The following is a 20,547-nucleotide window of genomic DNA, read 5'->3' as shown; positions in this document are numbered from 1 at the left end:
AATATGTAAATTATTTGACACACGAAGTAGGAACTGCTTATCCTGAAGCTATCTGTAGTCAGTAAAAGTAAGTATAACAATCTCAATGATAACAACGAGATTAAATCTTACTAATTTCTGAGTAGGTAACGTGTTCCTTCTAGAAGTTAACTTACGTATCGATCTTACACAGAGTCACAATTCAAAGACTTCATTGACGAAGCCTTTGGGATGAAGACAACTTCTGTAACAAGTTAACGATAGGAAATACTTTATATCCAGTCACTTGATCTACGTCTGGATAATTATGGAGCTCTTCAAGCAGGAAAATGATACTCCATGAAAATTCATTTGGCAAAACATGTATTCAGATCTTTCCCACAAAAACGCAGCTTATATTTATTCTATTATTACATTCTAATAACGTATAACTACTTAAAAAAATTACTGTTTTCATCTTATGCCTGACTGCTGCAATTATGGAAGGAGTCTAAATTAGTTTTCATATGATGCACTTGATTTTATACGTCTTTGCATTTAAAAACATTAGTACATATGGGATTAGTTCTATACGTAAGCTTAACATTCTTAATTGTTACTTTAATGATGGAAATTAATGTAAATGATGTAAGCATAACTGTTAAATCAAACTTACTCAAATCCATGCAGGTATCATATATTACTTTCACCATGCGAACGTAATTCGGTTCATTGCCAGTCAACTTTTTTTGCAGAAGAACTGAAAATACAAAATGCAATATTTATGCAAATAAAGTCTCATTTCTAGCTTCTACTTTTTTTATAAAGAATTTTCACATATCCAACATTAATCCCCATGCTTCCATGTATCTGTCAAGAATATCCAAATATCCAAATGAGTTAATTTATATTAGAAAAGTTAAATCAAAATTCAAATACTCCTAAGCAACAATGAAAATTAGTTTTAATCTAATACTTTAAGATTTTAATTAATAAACGTTCATTTAAACGATTAAATACTGTTTCGAAATGCAGTTTAGAATTTTCAAAGTGACATCTGAAATACATATTTCAGTTCCCTATATATTATATGGGCGTAAGGATACGCATTAAAATGAGTAAGGAATGTTTTTGACGTTTGACGAATGTTTTGACAAAATGTTTTTGATGACAAATATTAATTTAAAATAGAAGCGCTTTTGATAACCGTGTACTTACTAAAATAGTATTGCCGACATTGGCTGGATTGATGCTCGTCTGCTGCAATTGAAATTTATCCCAATTCTTTCAGACACCAAGTTGATCCTTGAATACTGTAGTTCGATATAAGATCAAATACCGGTGAATAACGTGTTTGCGTGGACGATTTTGTGGTATTTTTCATGAGAAATATATTATTGCGTGTGGACAGGTTCGTAATAGATTGAATGTACACAGAATTGATGATAACTTGATAAAATGTATTTAAGAAAAGAAAGACTTCACATTTCTGAAACTTTCCACAAAAATACTCATACAGGACTTCACACTATGACAGTGTACAATCAGTAATTATGCTTCAAACTATTAAGAAAGTTAAACACGACGTCGTTGCTTGGAAGCGCGTATAAGAGTAAGAGATTTTGCCTACGATTAAAAAACACTAGATTCTGAATACCGTAACATATTTAGCATTACTTAGAGTGTGCCACGGGGAGACTTGCTACTCTACCCCCCTAAAAAGCTTTTTTTTTTTTTTTTTTTTTTTTTTTTTTGTTATATGATGATTACATTCGAATGAATGAAAAAAAAGTAACTTAGATATATGATATTTACATTTCATATTTACGTTTTAGTGTATTTTTTTCATGGTGGTACTTTTCGAAGTGACACCACCTTTGAAAAAGCACAACCCAATATTGCATGTTTTGCACATGTACCAGGATCCGTATCAGGTTCACTTTCTGAAAGCAACTCGTATAGCACTTTCAGTGCTTCAGAAATAGTCAGCCCTCTCCGATCCGTTGGAAAACAATTAAAACTCCGAAAAAATAAACTAATATTATATCTTCAATTAGAAATTATAAACTACAAAATAAAATTAAGTAAACGACTACAATTTAAAACTATTAAACGTAGCACTAACGAAACTTTCAATGAAAGCGAAAGAGAAAAGAGAACTGCTTTAGTGAAAAACCAAACAGCTAACTGATAAAATTACCGTTGACCTTCAGAAAATCACCCCAACAATGTGTTAGTAGATAACGAACGGGCCCCCTAAAAACAAAACAAAACAAAAAAGATATAGATAGAGAAAAAATAGATAGAGATAAAAGAAGAAAGAGAAAAACAGGAAATGTGACACAGATGTGAATCCACCTTTCTGTTGCCAATGAACTGACCGATGAGATGCGGACAAACAAAGGATACAGACTCTGAGTTGTCCTAGATTATCGGTGAGCCCTGTCTGGGCCCACCTGGGCTTCACCGTTCGATTTCAAGGTAAAAATTTCAAACTAATATAGAATAAGGAGGTTAGTATACAGCCAAAGAATAACATAGAAAATTCTTTTCAAACAATTACTTTTATACCCTAAAAAATCTGGAAGATTTCTTTGAAAAATGAGGGGTCTTAAAAAAAAAAAAAAAACTAAACATGGTTAAAATATATGGACTGATTTGTGTTGAGCTGCCATATACTATAAATAAAGAAGGTTCAGAATAACCTATAGTAACCTCTAAATCCTTTTCACTCAATTTTTCTGTGCGTACAAAAGGAAAATTTTACACCGTGCCACAAAGATAGTACGTTGTTTTTCACGGTAAATAACGCTGTTTTTCACGTACTTACATGTACTGAAATTGAAGGTGTATAATGGTCAGTTACCAACAATCATAGTTGCCAGTTTATGTAATGACATGTTTCTGATGTTGTTATCGAATTATCAAAGTCACGCCCATTTGCATACAAACATGTATTCTGATCAGCATGTCCTTTGTAAATTTTTTCCCTACATAAATTTTCATTTAAAAATCAGCTGTATATTAATATTTTTAAATTAGTAAAATAATAATTATGTAAATAATAGATAAATTTATTTAGATAATCATAATAATTATCTAAATAAAGTAGCTCTACAGGAACTCTATGCGTTTATCGTGGGTAACCTCAGCAGTTTTTAATCAACAGAAGTTTTAATATAATTACAAACTGAAAAATAATCTTCTTAATGACAAATGCATAGCGAAGGAAAATTAAGCTTAAATTAAGCTTTATCTATTTTTAGAATTCATGAGAAAAGAATGGAGATAAAAGTAAAATCGTCAATTAACGTGAATTGTGGTTAATTGGAAATTTAGGAGATTAACTGCTAAAGGTGTTTTAGTAGCAGCACTGATTAGACGGTCGGTTGTTTACTTAACCACATCCAGGCATAATATTTTGAAAGCTTTCTGATCATAATAAATAAAAAATAAATTTAAAGCTGCACGAAATCATTTTAGAATGCAGGCATACAAGCTCTAAATGTAGTAATAGATATTTTCTTCCAGAGATTTTTGTTAGTAAAGGTGCAACAAAATGTTAAAAACTTTCAAGCTGAAGAATTTAATTTTTGAAAAAATTCTAATTACTAATTCAATTTTCTAATCAAAGTGTTGTGATAACAAAGAAACGAAATAAGAACACTCACTGTCAAAAAAATTTGCCCATCAAAAAAACTGTCGGATCATAACGAAACTTGTCATGTCAGGCAGACATGCAAGTAATTAGAAATACGGTATGATTACTCATTGCCTAAAGTCACCAGAAGTAACTGAAATTCATTCTCCCTAATTTATAAAACTAACACGCAAACTTATTTTACCTATACTTCAACTATTTCAGAGGAATTCATTTTCACTAAGAACGCAATTCCACCGCTGTCGAAGACAGCTTGGTCAGTTGTCAGAGTTCCAGCGGAAAAGAATCACCAGAGGGATTGAAACTGGGTGATCAGATATACGAGTAGCCCGCTTCGAAGTCCGTTCTAACTTTACTATGAGAACGTGTTGAGATCAGTGGACAAGACAGACATCGCATACATGGTGAATCAACAAACATACATGATACCTATTATTTGATGTGGAGGTGAAGACTGCCATATCAAATGATAAGCACAAACAGCACAAACTGCTTCATTGCCTGCCATTCGGACATAGGCAGTACTTTCATACGGGCTCATTGCTTGTCCGTGCCATTAAAAAACTGCAGGCTGAAGAACATTTGCTATTGCGACGCCCACAAGGAGTGCTGCTAATTGCATCCACCTACCATTGCCTCTCTTTGGTATAATGTCCTGCTGTAATCGATTAGACCACAACCGAATGGGACCAAGTCATCTTCAGCGACGGACAAAGATTCAGTTTTGGCAGTGATACAAATCGTGTGCTAGTGCGCAGGCTGCGTGGTGAGCTTTTCAATCCTCCTTTCGATTTACAACGACACACTGCTTCAATAGCTGGTATGAGGTACCGTTGAATATGATAGCCGGCGAGCTCTAACATGGCGCTATGACACCAGTATTTTTATGACGTCTTTCAATCACATGTTTTGTCGCTTCTGAAAAGGATTCCAAGAAGCAATTTGCAATAGGATATGTTGCACGTCCTCAGCCAAACAAGTGAGCAAGGGCAATGGGCAAGTAAGAGTGTGACATTTCTGTAATAAATTATCATTTTGCCTTGGATTTTTTAATCACTTACCTATATTAACGTTTCATTCACTTATATACAATTTCGCGCGAGATTCATTCCATACAAGTTACATTTTTTGCAACAATGGACTGATATACTTTATGTTTGGTATGATGAAATCTTAGCTACCGAATAAATGCACGCTGTGTCTGTCATGGTCCACGCAGGGAGCATATGCAAGAAATTTATAGGTGTGGTTGTACGCCTTAATAAGAAGCAACATGCAAAGTCTTAGGCTTCGCCTTTTTATAAATTATTAAAACTATGCCTTTTGTAAGAATGTCGTATTACATAAGGCGTCTTTTTAAGAAACGTGAGAAGTCTTGATCTAACTATTTATGATGTCCTTCCTTGTGTGCCTTTCTAGTGCAGGAATAATATATTTAGCAACCAGTTAAAATCTGTGGTCCGATTTCAGGAGAGAAATCAATTGAGGTTTGGTGAAAAAAAAAAAAAAAAAAAAAAACAGAATATTCGCTAGATAAGAAAAAAGAAAATTTTTCCTGAATTTTTTTAGCACAGAGGAATGCTGTATACACGCATATATGAATACATCATCAGTAGCTCGTCTCAACATTGATCCTAAAAAAAACTCTCGTCTTTCAAAGAAAGCAAGTAGTGGTTTCCTTCAGATTAAGGAGAAAATTAAAATTTATTGTGCCAATTAGTCTCAATTATTCATCAAGGAAACCTTCAATCAAATACTTTACTCTACTTTCTTATATTAAATTCCTTTATATACCTCTCAATTGAGCAGCAACATAAGACTTAAGTTTATTTATAGCTATAGAATTTCGTTCGCTGGCATGTCTCTTCATCCAGCCACCACAGGCGAATTGGAAAAAATCATCGCAGGGGTCCACACTCTCATCCAAATTCTGTAAGATGTGCGCAGCTGAAATTTCAAAGAAAACTATCAGTTACACAAGTATTACTTCGTTCTTCAGTATTAACTAACATCTGAAATGATAGAATAAACACAAGTTTTAAATTATTATGTTCATAATGAAAAGGAAATAGAGACCTTATATGTGAGAGCTTTGGAAAGAAAATTTGATAGGAAGTTAAAAAGAAATTTTATGCAATTAAGGTATTCCGAAATGTTTACATTCATGGAAAATGTTGTTTCCAGTTATATTTAATGCAGAGGATCATTATAATTCATAAGCAAACAAAGAATGAATGGAAGAAAGAACAGTATGACATTAAAAATAGAAAATTTTGTTGCATATTTTAAATTCAAACCAATATCTTTCTGTTAATGTATAGATAATTACATATCTTTATTCATTTAACCTTGTACACTTCCGCAAGAAAATTATTTCATACAATAAATATTGAACTCTCAACTCCATATGAAGCAGAAAACATATTTATTGTAACAAAGTAATTATATGCATTTACATAGCATTACTTTTGCTGGATAGCTCCATAATTTATTAGTATCCCTTCATAACAGTAACCCATCATAAAAGTTCAAATAATTTAATGCAAAGTCGGTCACGATTCGAAAGGAAGAAAACTTTCACAAGAATGTCCTTGCATAAATGTGCCTACACTTCTATACCGATCAGTTTGTAAGTTGGAAAAAAAAATGACCGTTATAAAAATGTGAGCGCCTTATGCCTGCAGAAGTTTTATATACTTTATTGATCAGAGTAGTAGGCGCAATGGTGTACTGGCATAAAATTGCTTTTATGAAGGTAGTTTTGTTGCATAAAATTACTTTTTTAAAGTGTTTTTTCGCAAGTTAGTAAGTGATCTTCAAAAGCATGAGATAACCTTTACGGACCTGCGTCTTTACGAAAGATTTTATCTCAACGAACTGTGGCCTATTTTTGTAAAGATGCACCCACCTTTATGGTGTTTCACTATTATGAAACTATTTAATGAATTTTCCTTCTTTTTTAAAATCATCATTGAATGTGAGGTCTTTTCTAAACGTTTTTCACGTTTTTGACAGTATAAATTCACTGCTGGAAAACAGAGAAAGAAACGGGAAAAAAGTAAGAAGTGGAAGCTTAAAGCTTTTGTCTTATACATAGGCCTCAAGAAGCAAATGCGCAGAAGAAATACTAAAACATTAGAGTACGTGCAATATTTTACATGCAATATCGTCATTAACGCATGTTCTTCTCCTGCCGATCTGGATAAGTGTGTTTCAGTAGGAATTACTGAAACGATTGGCCCATGTTTATAGGTTTTAATTGACCCACAATACAGTATATTTCAAAATATTATGACATATGGGAAAGACACAATTTTTTTTTGTTTCAAATCAGAACAGGACATGGTAACAAAATTGCCAACTCTGTATCCAAATGAGATCAGGTTACAATTAATTTGAAATCGAAAATCAAGTAAAAAATCATTGCTGACTGAAAATAGATTTTAGTACTGTGTATAATACACTGGCGTGTAAAACGTAAACCCAGACCAAATTTTTAAAATAAAGCTGTGAAACTAGAGAAAGGAACTAATAATAATAAGCACAATCCATAAAGCATAGATGCATAAATAATTCAATAGAAAGCTAATTAGAGGAAACAGTGAATGCGAGAATAAGTAGAATACCTGCAGCAAGCGCCCGCAACGTATCGTGATAAGCAAAGTGAGTATAAAAATGATTGTTAAAGAACTCGCTGCAAATCCAAGCAAGTTGTACGTATAGCATGACTGAAAGAGAACATTTGAACAACTTCCCACAGAGAAAGATATGAATAGGTTGAGGAGGGGCGCAGCGGAACAAGTGTAGACTAAGAGCTCGGTACTAACTATAGCCCTGTTTCACGGACTTACACAGTCTTTGAAAACATTACTACAGGTCTGGAAAAACGTTTGGTAGTGATTGACCAAAACCACATAATGCCAAAAATTATTGGCGATCTGGAATCTACTGGGGAAAGAAGATCGACGCTAGTACCAACATTTCTCAGCAATTGCTTAGTGCAACACGACTCAAATATCGCAGGTTACTGTGGCAAAACACCGTCATGAAAGTGCTTATTCACTTGTGGACTTGGACACTGCATATCAGTGACTGCAAGAGAAGCTGTTTAGTTTGATAAACTAACTCAAAACCTTTACGCACTGTCATTGGGATATTGGCCTCTTTATTCATGAAACCCGTTTCAATGTCATGACGCCTGGACGCTAGCTCATATGGAGAGAGATAAGTATGTAATTTCATCCTGATAGCACAAGGAAGGAATCTGTTATTGTAATCTTGGATGATGTGCCTGAAGAGATATTATGTGAATGTCCGATTTTCGATAGACATACCGTTACAGAACATCACGATTATCAGTAAGTGATACTTTTCACCCACATACATCTGTTACAAGTGCCGATGAAATTGACCTCGGTTTTATGGAAAACGACTCCAGATACATCGGACTCATGCTATGTAGGAGATGAAAGAAAAAGAGGAAACGCTAAATTCTCTCTTGATATAAATTCCACAGAACATACATGGGATGCATTTGAGAAACTGCTTTCCTCACGATACATTCGCCGCAATCAACAAACGACTGGAATATATATTTATCGATGAATTCAGTATCTGACCTCAAGAATCATTCTTTCTCCAGATTTTGAGTATGGAGACCAAGCAGCTACTGCAATTCAATGAATCATATATTTCCTTAAAGGCCTTCTGTTTGTTATTCTTCTTCTTGGATAGGCGATCTTTTGTCATACGGCCATTTTTTAAAGAGTTTTTCTGTTTGATTTCATTTTGCATAAGTTCTGTGTTTTTTGCGCTGGTTAGTTTTTTTATTATTTAAGTACAAATTACTCTGTTCACGTTTATATTTGCTAGCCTCACAGATAATTTTCTTGTGAAATTACGGAACCCAAAATCAAACCGTGTTTATGTTTTACACACTAGAACATGAGGGTCTACTATTTTAAGGAATCAGTCTAATAGAACTGTAACAAAAGTTTGATGACTTATCATTTCATCTGTCTTCTAACTACTGTAAATCCCAGCTTAAGATAAACTTGTTAAAAATGTTTAAAATAAACTTGTTTATCAACATGTCAAATTTATAGTAACTCAAATTGAGAGATGTAGTAGAAATACAATCTTAGCGAAATACAGTCTGGAAATGCAGAATAAACATGCAAGTCCAGCTAAACGTGAAATACGATTTAACGCGGAACTAATCAAGACTTAAATGGGACACCTAATTGTCTCATTATTCTCGAAACAAACAAGGCTCCGAAACTAAAATTTCCGATTTAATTCAACAGCAAGGCCACATAATACGTTAACGGTCAACAAAAATTGACAAAAATTCACTTTGAAAATCCAAATCACTGCGGTATTTAATTTGTATTCCGATAGCATTTCACGAACATAAACGGCTTTGACATAAAGGTAACGTAATGAAATATACAGGCAAACTAATAAAATAATGACTTAATTAACCTAAAATGTTATGTATACAGTAAAGTGATCCAATATTTATTAACACAAATTCGTGTCTTTTAAGCAACTTAAAATCTTTACAGAAAACATAATACCATATGGAACTTGCATAGAATTCTTAAGTGCTATTTTTGAGCTTGTAACAGAGTCTTTATTTACAATCCAGAGTTTCATTTCCTACATTCAGAAAAAAATGCTTTCAATAGTTCATTTTATTTTTATTGAGTCACATTTGTCATTGCATGAACTGTAAAACCTTGCATAGAACTTGCTGCCAATTTACTTTTAGTAACCACAGTTATAAGCTTATAGGTACATTTAATTTTATTACTCTGATGGTTAACTCTTAGCGCTGTAGCTAAAATAACGAGTTGAGCTGCATTTACCCGTGAATTTAAAACGTTCGAGGAAACTGTGCTTGAAATTTACAGTGATTGTATTTGGTTATTAGACGAAATTTTGTCAGTACCGTCTTCCAGAATAGCCGACATAGATAGGGACTTATGGTGTCGATTTTCCGAGAACATCAGCTCAATAATTCTCACAGGCAACACCTAAACGAAGCTATATTCCGTTTTGAACTATGTATGATACACGTATAATTTATACGCAATACCAAAGGCACTAATCACTAAGGCTGCGAAAATGTTGAAGTCAGACTTTGTTTCTATAGAAGAAAAGGTATGAAGTTACAACATCTGAGAAATAATAATTAGTGTAAACCATAATTCATGTTGGGAATTAAACCTCATGAAAACTTCTTTCGACATTTACTGCGATACCGCTGAGTAAAGAGCGTTTGAGTAAAGAATCTTGTATTTCGTAAATGACAAACAGATCGTTATTTTGCCTGACTATTTAATTTGCCACATTTGGCCCCGTCTGATCTAGCTGTTTCCTCTTATGAAGATAGTAGTACAAGATCATTAATTTAAAAAAAAATCAACCTATTGAAAGCATTGAGATGACAAGTTTATGATAAACAAAAAACGACAAGTTTAATTGATATGTACAGGAAAGTCAGAAATCCCGGAATGCATGTGTGTGCTTCAATAGATGTTGTCTCGAAGTTTTCCACATAATAAGTTTTTGCATTTTGCATTTCGATCTGAGCTATCCAACAACATTATCCTCAAACTTTCTGAATGGGGATGTGATATCTAGAGTATCTTCAAATAATATAAATAATTTACACACATCTTCTTTTTGTAACATCTCCGTTTATAATATTAAATATTTTCCATTAGTATGTTTAAACATTCCTATATTAAAAAATATTATTTAAGAAGAAACGGAACGCTGACAGTAATGACACAATTTAAAGCAATTTTAGATTGAAATAAATATTTGTTTGGTTTAAATAATTTAATTTTAAATAATTTTTTTTCAATGAGAATTCAAGGAAACCTCAGGTGATGAACCTCACATGAAGAAAACATCTTCTGAGGTCATCATCGGAACCTTATGATGAAACTCCGAAGAGATCACGCATTATTAACAACAGTATGAGAAAACCTAAGAAATTTGAATTCTTCTCCTAATATAGTTTAATTTCTATCAAAGTGAAATGACATTTTTTTTCAACATTTCGTTTTATTTTGGTTTAGAATCGTGAAATGCGCATTCAAACCACTTTTAAGATCTCGTGAATCACTGCGTCTATATAACGTTAAATACAACAACAGGTTTCTAAGTTTATGGCTATAATTATATTTTGTACAATAGTTGTTGTAAAACAAGATCTCGAACTGCACTATTTTCTTAAAAATTTATATTTTAAAGTCGAAGCATTTCAATCGAGAAACAAAAGAAACCTTAGAGAAACAACTGATAAGAAAATCTGAATGTCACCTGCTTTGACGCATCCGGGTGTTGTGCAGATGTCAGAAATATTGAGGAGAAATTTTAAGCGATCTGCGTCAGCTGGCAGGTCAATAGCTTGTCCTAAATCTGGAATAAATTATATTTATCACTTTTTAAGTTCATGATAAAATATATACTGGTATATACAAAGCGCTGTATACAATTTAATAAAACCGATGAATAACGCTTTATTATACGAAAAGACAGCCCAGCGGAATAACGCCTGTCAACCACAGAGTTTGAAAGTTCCAGCCTAGCTTGGTAAAAATTTTCAAATCAATGTCAGTCAAAATATTAATCTAATTTTCTCATTCATTCTCATCCTCGATGGTGATAAACTTATGCAGAGCTATTATGGATGAGGTCCTATATAAGATTCCATGAAGCACTGGTAAGAGCAGAATGAATTCTCGATGAAAACCGGCATAACCAAACAAACAAAGCGTCATTTTATTACTTCGTGTTATCTGTCAGAATCGTTGTAACTCTTAACTTCGGTTGTCCTCTCACCCTAAAATCCTAATATGAATGTTAGCTGAAGATAATAGTTATCATTGGATATTTGTTTAAGCTCATGATAACATGGTAGTCAGGGCTATAAGTGCAACTAATTTTTCTTGGTAGAATTAATGATACTAAGAAATTTTTATAATACCAAAATGCCTTGCTTATTTACTACGTTGTTATGTGCTTCTGACTCTTTGCAATTCTTATCCAAGGTAGAAATGAAAAAATCGCTTTTGTGCTGTATGAAATCAAATTACGCGTAACAAGGATCAGCAAAATTTAAACTGAAAGTAGATTTATCAATCCAGTATCAATTCAAGAAGAAACGACGAGCTTTCACTTAGTATTTAAGAATCAATGATTCGCTACAATTAGCTGTTAACACTAAAGTACATGTTTCTTCTATGCGCAGGTCTACAGGAAGATCAATAGATAAGTATGCGCCCACAAAGATAAGTCAAAATTTCATTCTGCTATAGGCAACATAAGAATGGTGAATAGTAAACATTAATCAAAATACTAATATACATTAGACCAACGTATTTTGAACAATTTATTTTGTTGCCCGAAAATTAGTAGCTGTCTATACAAGGTGTCCATAATTTAATCACCGAATAATAAAATTAAATTGAAACATAATTTAACGAAGTAAACAGAAATCATTTATATGGATATAGTCTTTAGCTAAAGGAATTTCATTTATTCTAATTTTTGTGAATGGCAACATGGAATATTTTTGTTTACAGACAAAATGGCGTTATGCGATGAAAACGCAATGTGTATTTTCTGGTTATGGGAAACGAAATTTTCGAAAACTGTTCAAAGGCGACTCGGAAAAGACTTTAATAAACCTTCAACAACGAAAAAATAATTAAAAAAATGGTTAAAACAGTTTCGACAGACGGAACATGTTTCGCATACAGAAGGTGCTGGTAGGCCAAGCTTCTCCGATGAAAATGTTTCTGCTATTCGAGATGCGTTTGTGTACAGTCCCAGGAAATCTAGTCATAATGCCATCTCGCAAACAGGAATTTCCACGTCGAGAGTTCATAAAATTGTTTACAAACAGCTTAAACTCACTGCGTATAATCAGTAGATTTTCCGACAAATCATACCTAATGATCCAGCCGCTCGTAAGGAATTTTCTGTAGACGTTCAGAAATGATGACCGGTTTCTTCAGAGAATCATATTCAGTGACCAAGCAGCATTTATTTTTTCAGGAAAGATAGCTACGGTATTTGGGGATCAGAAAAGCCGAACTGTGTAAGGGAAATTAAGCGAGGGGACGCTAAAGTCTAATGCGCACTAACTCATAACAAAATGACTAGCTCCTTCTTTTTCTGAGAATCATCAATTAATTCATACGTTTAACATCGATATACTGAGATTGATTTCGGTACCGAACATTTTTCCAACAGGATGGGGCCCCTGTTATTGGCCTAGACACGTGTGTGACTTCCTTGATGACATGGTAGAGGTGGATTAATTTCATGGTGCCCCCCCCCATTTTCCTGAAGTCACATCTCTCAACTTTTTTTCCTGGGTATATCTGAATAATCGTGTTTTGCAACACTGCAGAATTAAAAAATTGAGTCACCACAGAAGCAGCTACTATAGCTCAACAAATGATTAATAACACCTGGAAAGAAATAGAGTCGATATTCTCCAAGCAACTAATGGTGCTCACATTGAATTATTTAAAACATACCTTTATCCCGTGAATAAATCATGGACACCTGTATTTTGTCTCGGTATTAAAGCAAGTAATAAAATAAACTGAATGTCACCTTTTTCTACACATCCGGGCATCGAGTGGAGTTCCGAGATTGAAGAAACGTTGAGTGGCACCGCTAGGTAATTTGAGCCACGTGGCACACCTGGTTCACATTAAAAAAAAAACAACATTATACTCTTTACTGAAGATAATGCAATTAATATATACTTGCTTTAATGACAATATAAATTATATTGGCGAAATGTGAGAACAAGCTTTACTTCTATAAATATTGGTCCTAGATATATAAACGCAACAATTTGAAAATTTTACAAAGTAAACAGAATTTTATAATAATCAACACTAAAGAAAGTTTCCATGTGTCAACGGGGTAGGCGTTTAAACTTGTCTTGTAAACAAAATTAAAATCCTGCGGGAAAAACTATTTGTTGTGCAAAATTGCTTTAGATTTTTTACGGAGAACCATTAGTAATTTTCAAGAAAACAGCTGCAAGGTTGACAACAAAAATAATTCTTCTTAATACATTATTAGTGACCAAACATAAAATTTTGTTTTGGAGTTTCAACCTAAATGGAATGAAAATCAGTACAAGATCAATTTGCATTTGAAATATACTCAAGATAATATTATATGGTTTTAGTGCTTTTCCGTTATTGTTGTTGCTTATCCTCGAGAGATCTGACATATGTTAGATCAGCTCCAGAAGGTTGTTGACCATCAAAAAATCACAGACAGTGAGGGGATCGGATGTTAAGTCCTCCTTGGAAAGTCCGATGCAACCCAGTATGTGATGCGGTGAAGCTGGATGGTCACAGCATTTTCTACAATCGGGATTGACTTTTGTGATACTATCAAAGACAAGACATTTAAGATGGCCACTTGCTAATCTAGCCAGAGCAGTCTGGGAGCCACGGTCACATTTGATTTCCAGTAGGGAGCCAGGGGAGGTTCCTGTGTACCATTGGTGCTTCGGCAGAATACGCCATATTATGTTAAGTTTGGATCTTTCATTAAGAGTAAAGTTCTTGGTAATTGACCGTTTCATTTTCACTACCCTCGTTTGCCATTTTATCAGCGACCTCATTACCACTAATATTAACATGTGATTGGATCAACTAGACGTGGACGTCGTGGGTCTGAGAGATCTTCCTCAATTTGAGCATAATACATATGCTGGTTTCATTCCATGCGGACGACCAGCCACTAAGACGGTGTAGTGCACTGCGGCTGTCCTGACTTTCAAAGAGTAAAACTTCATGAAGACAAAGCAACAAGTCATATTTCAAAAGTATCAAGGCATTCCTTGACAAAATGGAGAGTGACATATGTATCGCATGTATGTCTTTTGAACTTATTCTTACAAAGTTTTGTGACGTTACAACTATGGACTACTGTAGACACGGGTTCTTGAAAAGGCTTTCTCTAAACGCAAATTCTCCATGATTGAGGAACTCTGAAAAGTAGTGGGACAGGAATGGAAATCGATAGCCCTGAAAATTTTATGAAAAGTCCTTTTATCATGGAAATCACGATGCAGATTTATAGTTCAGAAAAATGGCATTTGAACCAATAGATTCAGATCTAACTAAGCTTTAATTGAATGGTCCTAAATGGTCCTAAAACTATGTAATCGTCCTCTGTACATTAAGAAATGAATAATTTTGAAATTAATATTTGGAAGCAAAACTGAACAAAAAATTAATAGCTCAAAAACGAATGGAAACTTTTGAAACTTATATGAAAAGTAAGCTCTTATCTGGTAAGCATATAACACGACGAGGTTTTTATATTCAGTATAATAAATTAGAGTTGGGAGATATAAGTTTCCTTTTCCCGGGAATACTTTTTAAAGCTACGGAATTTAGAGAGAATATATCTAAACAATGAATATCAATTCAGAAGGGCTGTCAGAATCGGCATTTTGGGTTGGCTCACTAAAAATGTACATATAACTTTTCAAATTGTCGCCACCAAATATTATCACCCTGTATTTTATTTAAAGAAATTAAATAACGAAGAATCTGCATGAATGTATGTATATATGTTTCTCGCACTGTTAAACAACGGTACTTAGAGCAATCAAATTTTGAAAAACGTAAATTTTGAATAATTTGGAATAGTCCTTCATCTGAATTTGCGCAACTGGAATACCGAATTTGGAATTTTCTTTATTGTCTATTTCATATTTTGCAAAATGTTAACGAAATTCTAATTAACAAACTCAACGATTTCAAAGCGAGCAGTGGAAACACAGTACGAAAGAAAGAAATATTTTTTTTATCTCCAGCGCGCGAGACTGTGTATCGGAAATTCTAAAGATATGCTGTTTTTAAATTAATATTATTTGCTGCTGTGATATTGCTGTTGCATTGAATTTATGTGCGAAGAACGTGATATTTAATAAATAAAGGTAACACACAAAACATTAATGCTATTTTTAACAAAACATGCTATTTTTATATTTTAAAGTTTTTTAAAAAAGATTCATGTATTTGTATAGTTTTAGAAGTATTGCTTTTTCATATAAGCATTATTTACAAGGAACAAGAACAAGTAATATATAGTTTAATGTTTTCATTTTTATTATCACCATCATCGTTAGCCGAAAAGGGCGTTTGCGCAAATGGCTTATTAGTCTCGAAACGATATTTTGCCTAGTTCTCTGTAAACAGCTGTATTACTCAGATTGTTGCCACCAAATATTATCGCCATGTATTATTTTAAAGATATTATATAATGAAGAATCTGCATGATTGTATGTATATACAGATTGTGATCCTCGCACTGTGAAAAACAAAAGTTCATAGAGCCATAAAATTTTGAATAACGTGGTCTTCCACCCGAACATGTGCACCTGGAAGCCTGAATTTTAAATTTCGAATTTCATATTTTATATTTTGTAAAACTTTTAATTTTTGGATTAAAAAACTTAACGATTTGAAAGCGAATAGTGGCATCATTGTGCGCAAAAAGTCATTTTCATCGCCAGCACTCGATACTGTTTATCGGAAATTCTAAAGATATGCTGTTTTTAAATATTTGTTACTTTGCTGTTGAATCAAATTTTATATAGGGTAAGTGCAAAAGTCGTGATATTTAATATATAAAGTCAACACACAAAACGCTAATATTAAAAAGACAGAAAACAATTTTGCAACACGTCATACTAAGAAAACTGAACATTGATCTGATGAACTAAGAAAAGACTGAAAAAAATAGAAAAATGTATGCTAGCGCATAACACTATCGGGAATATTAAACATATGGTGATACGCTATTTTTAACATTTTTGTTATATTGCTGTTGATATGTATATGGCGCAAGTGTGAAGAAAATGGTATTTAATGGTAAAGCTAAAAAGATAAAACGAAATTGGTTAACAGGAGTGAGGGCAACAGCAGACTAGTAGACTGCGAGCTGAATGAGAGAGGAAAAAACCTTAACAAATCCTTTTTAGGCAATCGTTAAAATCTGAATGCTTTCAGTTTTTTTTAGTTATTATTACTATTATTATCATTATTAGTCCAGAAGGGCTTTGTCCCTAAAACACTACTTCTAACTAAGATCTTCGATTTGCTGACTGGTTGTATTCTAAGATATTTTGGCTTTTCTGTCTTTTACTACTTTAGCAGACAGTGGTAACTCTAATTTTTTAGTCCAAAGGGACTTTGTCCCTGAAGAATCATTGTTTTCGTTTTGCGATTTTGCGTTGAATCACTATAAATGTCCGTTTCACTTTTCAAACTGTTGCCACCCAATGTTAGAGTCCTGCATTATATTTGAAGAAATTAAAAATGAAAAATCTGCATAAACGTATGTATATTTCTGGCATTGTGATAAAACAACGGTACATAGAGCCATCGAATGTTGAATGACGTAATCCTGTTGCGAATATGGGCATGTGGAAGCCCAAATTTGAAATTTGGAATTTGTTTTATCATCGATTTCATATTTTGTAAAACTTTTTTTGTAAAACGAATTTTTAAATAACAACTCAACGATTTGAAAGCGAGCAATGGCAACAATTTACGGGGGGGGGGGGTTGAAGAACCTTTTTATTTCCAGCGCGCGGAAACGTGTATCGGAAATTCTAAAGATAGGCTCATTTTAAAATTATTTTGCGACATTGCTGTTGAAGTGAATTTTATGGTTTAAGTGCGAAGAACATAATATTTAATGCATAAAGGTAGCACACAAAACGTTAAAAAAAACGCCCCTTTGAACGTAATTTAAAATCTGAAGCCTTCCAGATTTTTTTTTTTTTTTTAAACATTATTTTGTAAATTTGAGGTTGGACTCCAGAGATTTCTCATGCTGCAATACTGTAATGAAATTAAAAGACGTTGTAGATGTCTGTTTTGTAAATCAAGGTTGATCTGAGATATCATAAATATAGCAGATTATAAAGCAAAACTAATTTTTGTATCCAGAACTAACCAAGAACTCTTATTACGTAGCACATGTAGAACGATTGATTAAAAAAAATCATAATATCACCTCTTTTGTCGCATATGGGTCTCATGCAGAGGTCCGAGACATTTGTGACCGCTGGTACGTCTAAAGTGGGATCTGAAAGAAAACATTTTGCGCTTGAGAATTAAAAACTACATGATAAGGCGTTTGCATCAATACGAGCGAGTTAGTGTAATATTTGCAAAGAACGATATATTTGTGATTTTTATTCCTTTGTAATAAGCGAGGAAATTCTATCAGCTCTTTTATATTTGTTCCCATATTGAGGAAACTCTTCCAGCTAACTTCCTTTCAGTAATTATAGGATTTATGATAATTAGCAAACTCTTAAGCTGTCTTACAACTACTCAAGCATTTTTTATTAACTGAAATACGGCACTGAAATAAATAATACTCTCTCTATATTCTGAAAGCTTCAACGAACTGAAAAAAAAAAAAAAACAATTTTAACGCGGGAACACGCGAGTTCACATGAGTTACACGAGCGAGCACGCTGAGTCCAAAAGATATAATTCGTGCTTTTTGACGAAAAGTTGCAGATCTTCAGAAAGAAATCTTCTCCAATAATAAAATTTATTATCAAACTTAAAGAAATATATCTGCATTAAAATTTTTAATTTCTCCCAATGCTTTTATGAAATAAAATTTCTTAAAGGAATAGAAAATCGTATTATGTATTAAACATAGGGGAGAAATAGTATTTCGATTACGAACTACGGAGGAGACAGCCGGTGTTTAGTCCCTAAGCGAACTTGGTGCTCATTTTATTGACCCATTCAAGGGATGAAAGGCTGAGTCAACCTTGCCGAGCCCGGGGATCGAAATCCGGACCTGTGGAGCTGCGCGATGCGCTAGCCCACTTTGTCACCGGGTAGTTTTTTTGTTTATCTAAAGCTTTCATAAAGTTGACCATTATGACTATGAAAAATAATATCTAAGCAGTTTCATTTCCTTTTTATTAATACTTACATATAAATTGAAATCCTTCTATGGCATTTATAAGGATTCTATGCTGAAATGTATCTGAATGCAAAATGTTCTCAAAATTTTAATATTGATCAAAAATTGGACTAAACAGCTTTTTGTAGTACTTTACATCAGGTAACCTCATCTTTATTTAAAATCATTCCCCAAGATTCAGAAGTGTTCGGACGCATAAAACGAACGGGGTAAAAATCACATAGAGAGTGTTTATTTTTTAAAAAAAATATGGAACGAATTCATTGTAATTGATTTTAGCTTTTTGTTTAAATATTGTCACATTTTAACTTTGTGAGTTTCGCTCAGATACTGTATAAGACTTACAGCCCATTTCTGGGTACGATTTATAGCATTTGTAAGATTTATTGCCAAAGATTTATAGCACTTTTAATAATACATTTTTAAAGGATTATAGTAACGTTTAATATCGTGAATAAGTATACGTTTTACCTTATTTCAGGCTTTACCAGCTTAGGCACTTTAGCAAACAGTCTCATTTCAGCATCTCTTAATGAAGTAGGTAAGAGACGTTCACATTTTTAACATTGCCACACACTGCTAAGTTCAAAAACGTGATTGCAGGTAACACGACTATGAAATTTGGAGGAATTGATGCCTCCGGCCTTTTAATTCCAAGTTCAGGCAGATGAAAAGTACAACACTGATATCAAAATACAGTATTGTTTGCTACACAACACTGATATCAAAATGTAGTGTTCTTGTTACATAACACTATCAAAATACAGTATTGTTACGCAACACTGATATCAAAATACTGTGTTCTTGTTACATAACACATATAAGAATACATTGTTATTGTTACACAATACTGGTATCAAAATACAGTGTTTTTTTTTTAAATAACACTGATATCAAAATAAAGTGTTGTTGGTACACAACACTAGTGTCGGAATAAAATTTTTTCTTGTTACATAACACTGATATCGAAATACAGTTTTGGTGTTACTTAACATTGTTATCAAATTACAGTGTTCTTTTTAGATAACACTACTATCCAAGTACCTTGTGACATGTTTATAGTGTTTTCTAAAGCTCATTAGTGGCTAAAACATTAAAAAAATTCTAAACCTTTATGAAAGCAAAAAATGAAATTATTTGGGAACTAGGCTAGAATTACATCTGTTCTCAAAGCATACTGCAACAAAGCAGCGCTTGTTAAACGTTTTAAATTCATAACTATTTTCTATTGTGGAGATATTAGGTGTTAAATATTAAAAAAAAAGATTTAAAAATTAATATCTTCCAATAAAAAACGTATTTCCTTAATAAACAATTTAAGTATGAAAAGTAGTAGTTTTAGTGTTTATTTCAAGTGTACAAAAATTAATAAAAGAAAATCACTTTTAATGAGACAACTGGGCTTGCTGCATTAAGAAATTTAGTATTGGTGCGATATTAGGCATTGTTGCACTTAAAGTATCTACAACGTTTCTCAGCATTGAACAGTATTTGGATTTAATAAGCGTTAAAGCTGAAATTCCGTTAGGACTTTAATATAGCAGGTAGTTGATCTCATGTATGTCAATAAAATATGATTTTTTAATCCAAGATAGCATTTGAAATCAAAATTCGATATAAAGTAATTGGAAATTTGTGTTTCTAAGGATTTATGTGTTTTATAATAATTTTTGGAATTAATCTTTGCAAATATATTTTCAGTCATATTATGGAAAGTCGAAAATATTTCGAAAGAATCATTTTCCGCCCTATTTTCCAAAGTATTACTCTTTTTAATAAAACCTTCAATTTTATCGTTCAGAGTAAATGTAAAATATTTTTTTCCTTGAAGAGAAAAGTTGAGATAGTTTCCTATTTCAAAACTACCTGACATAAAGCACCGCTTTGATAGCCATTAGTAATGT

General features: G+C 33.0%; 1 protein-coding gene across 1 annotated transcript in view; it reads right to left on the bottom strand.

The window, feature by feature from the left end:
• LOC118193840 (neprilysin-2-like) overlaps nt 1–17,790 on the bottom strand; it is a 151,041-nt gene extending 133,251 nt beyond the window's left edge. The window contains exons 1-5 of the transcript XR_015043862.1: nt 17,708–17,790; nt 13,262–13,351; nt 10,955–11,053; nt 5,414–5,566; nt 635–718 (exon numbers count right to left, since the gene is read on the bottom strand). The gene's annotated coding sequence lies outside the window, so the exon portion shown is untranslated. The remainder of the gene's footprint in view (nt 1–634; nt 719–5,413; nt 5,567–10,954; nt 11,054–13,261; nt 13,352–17,707) is intronic.
• Nucleotides 17,791–20,547: the final 2,757 nt, after the last annotated feature.

This window comes from Stegodyphus dumicola, chromosome 11 (assembly GCF_044657685.1).
Source record: "Stegodyphus dumicola isolate Sdum_Otavi_A_Nest chromosome 11, ASM4465768v1".
Lineage (NCBI taxonomy): Eukaryota > Metazoa > Arthropoda > Arachnida > Araneae > Eresidae > Stegodyphus > Stegodyphus dumicola.
This window is presented reverse-complemented; position numbering and strand designations above follow the sequence as displayed.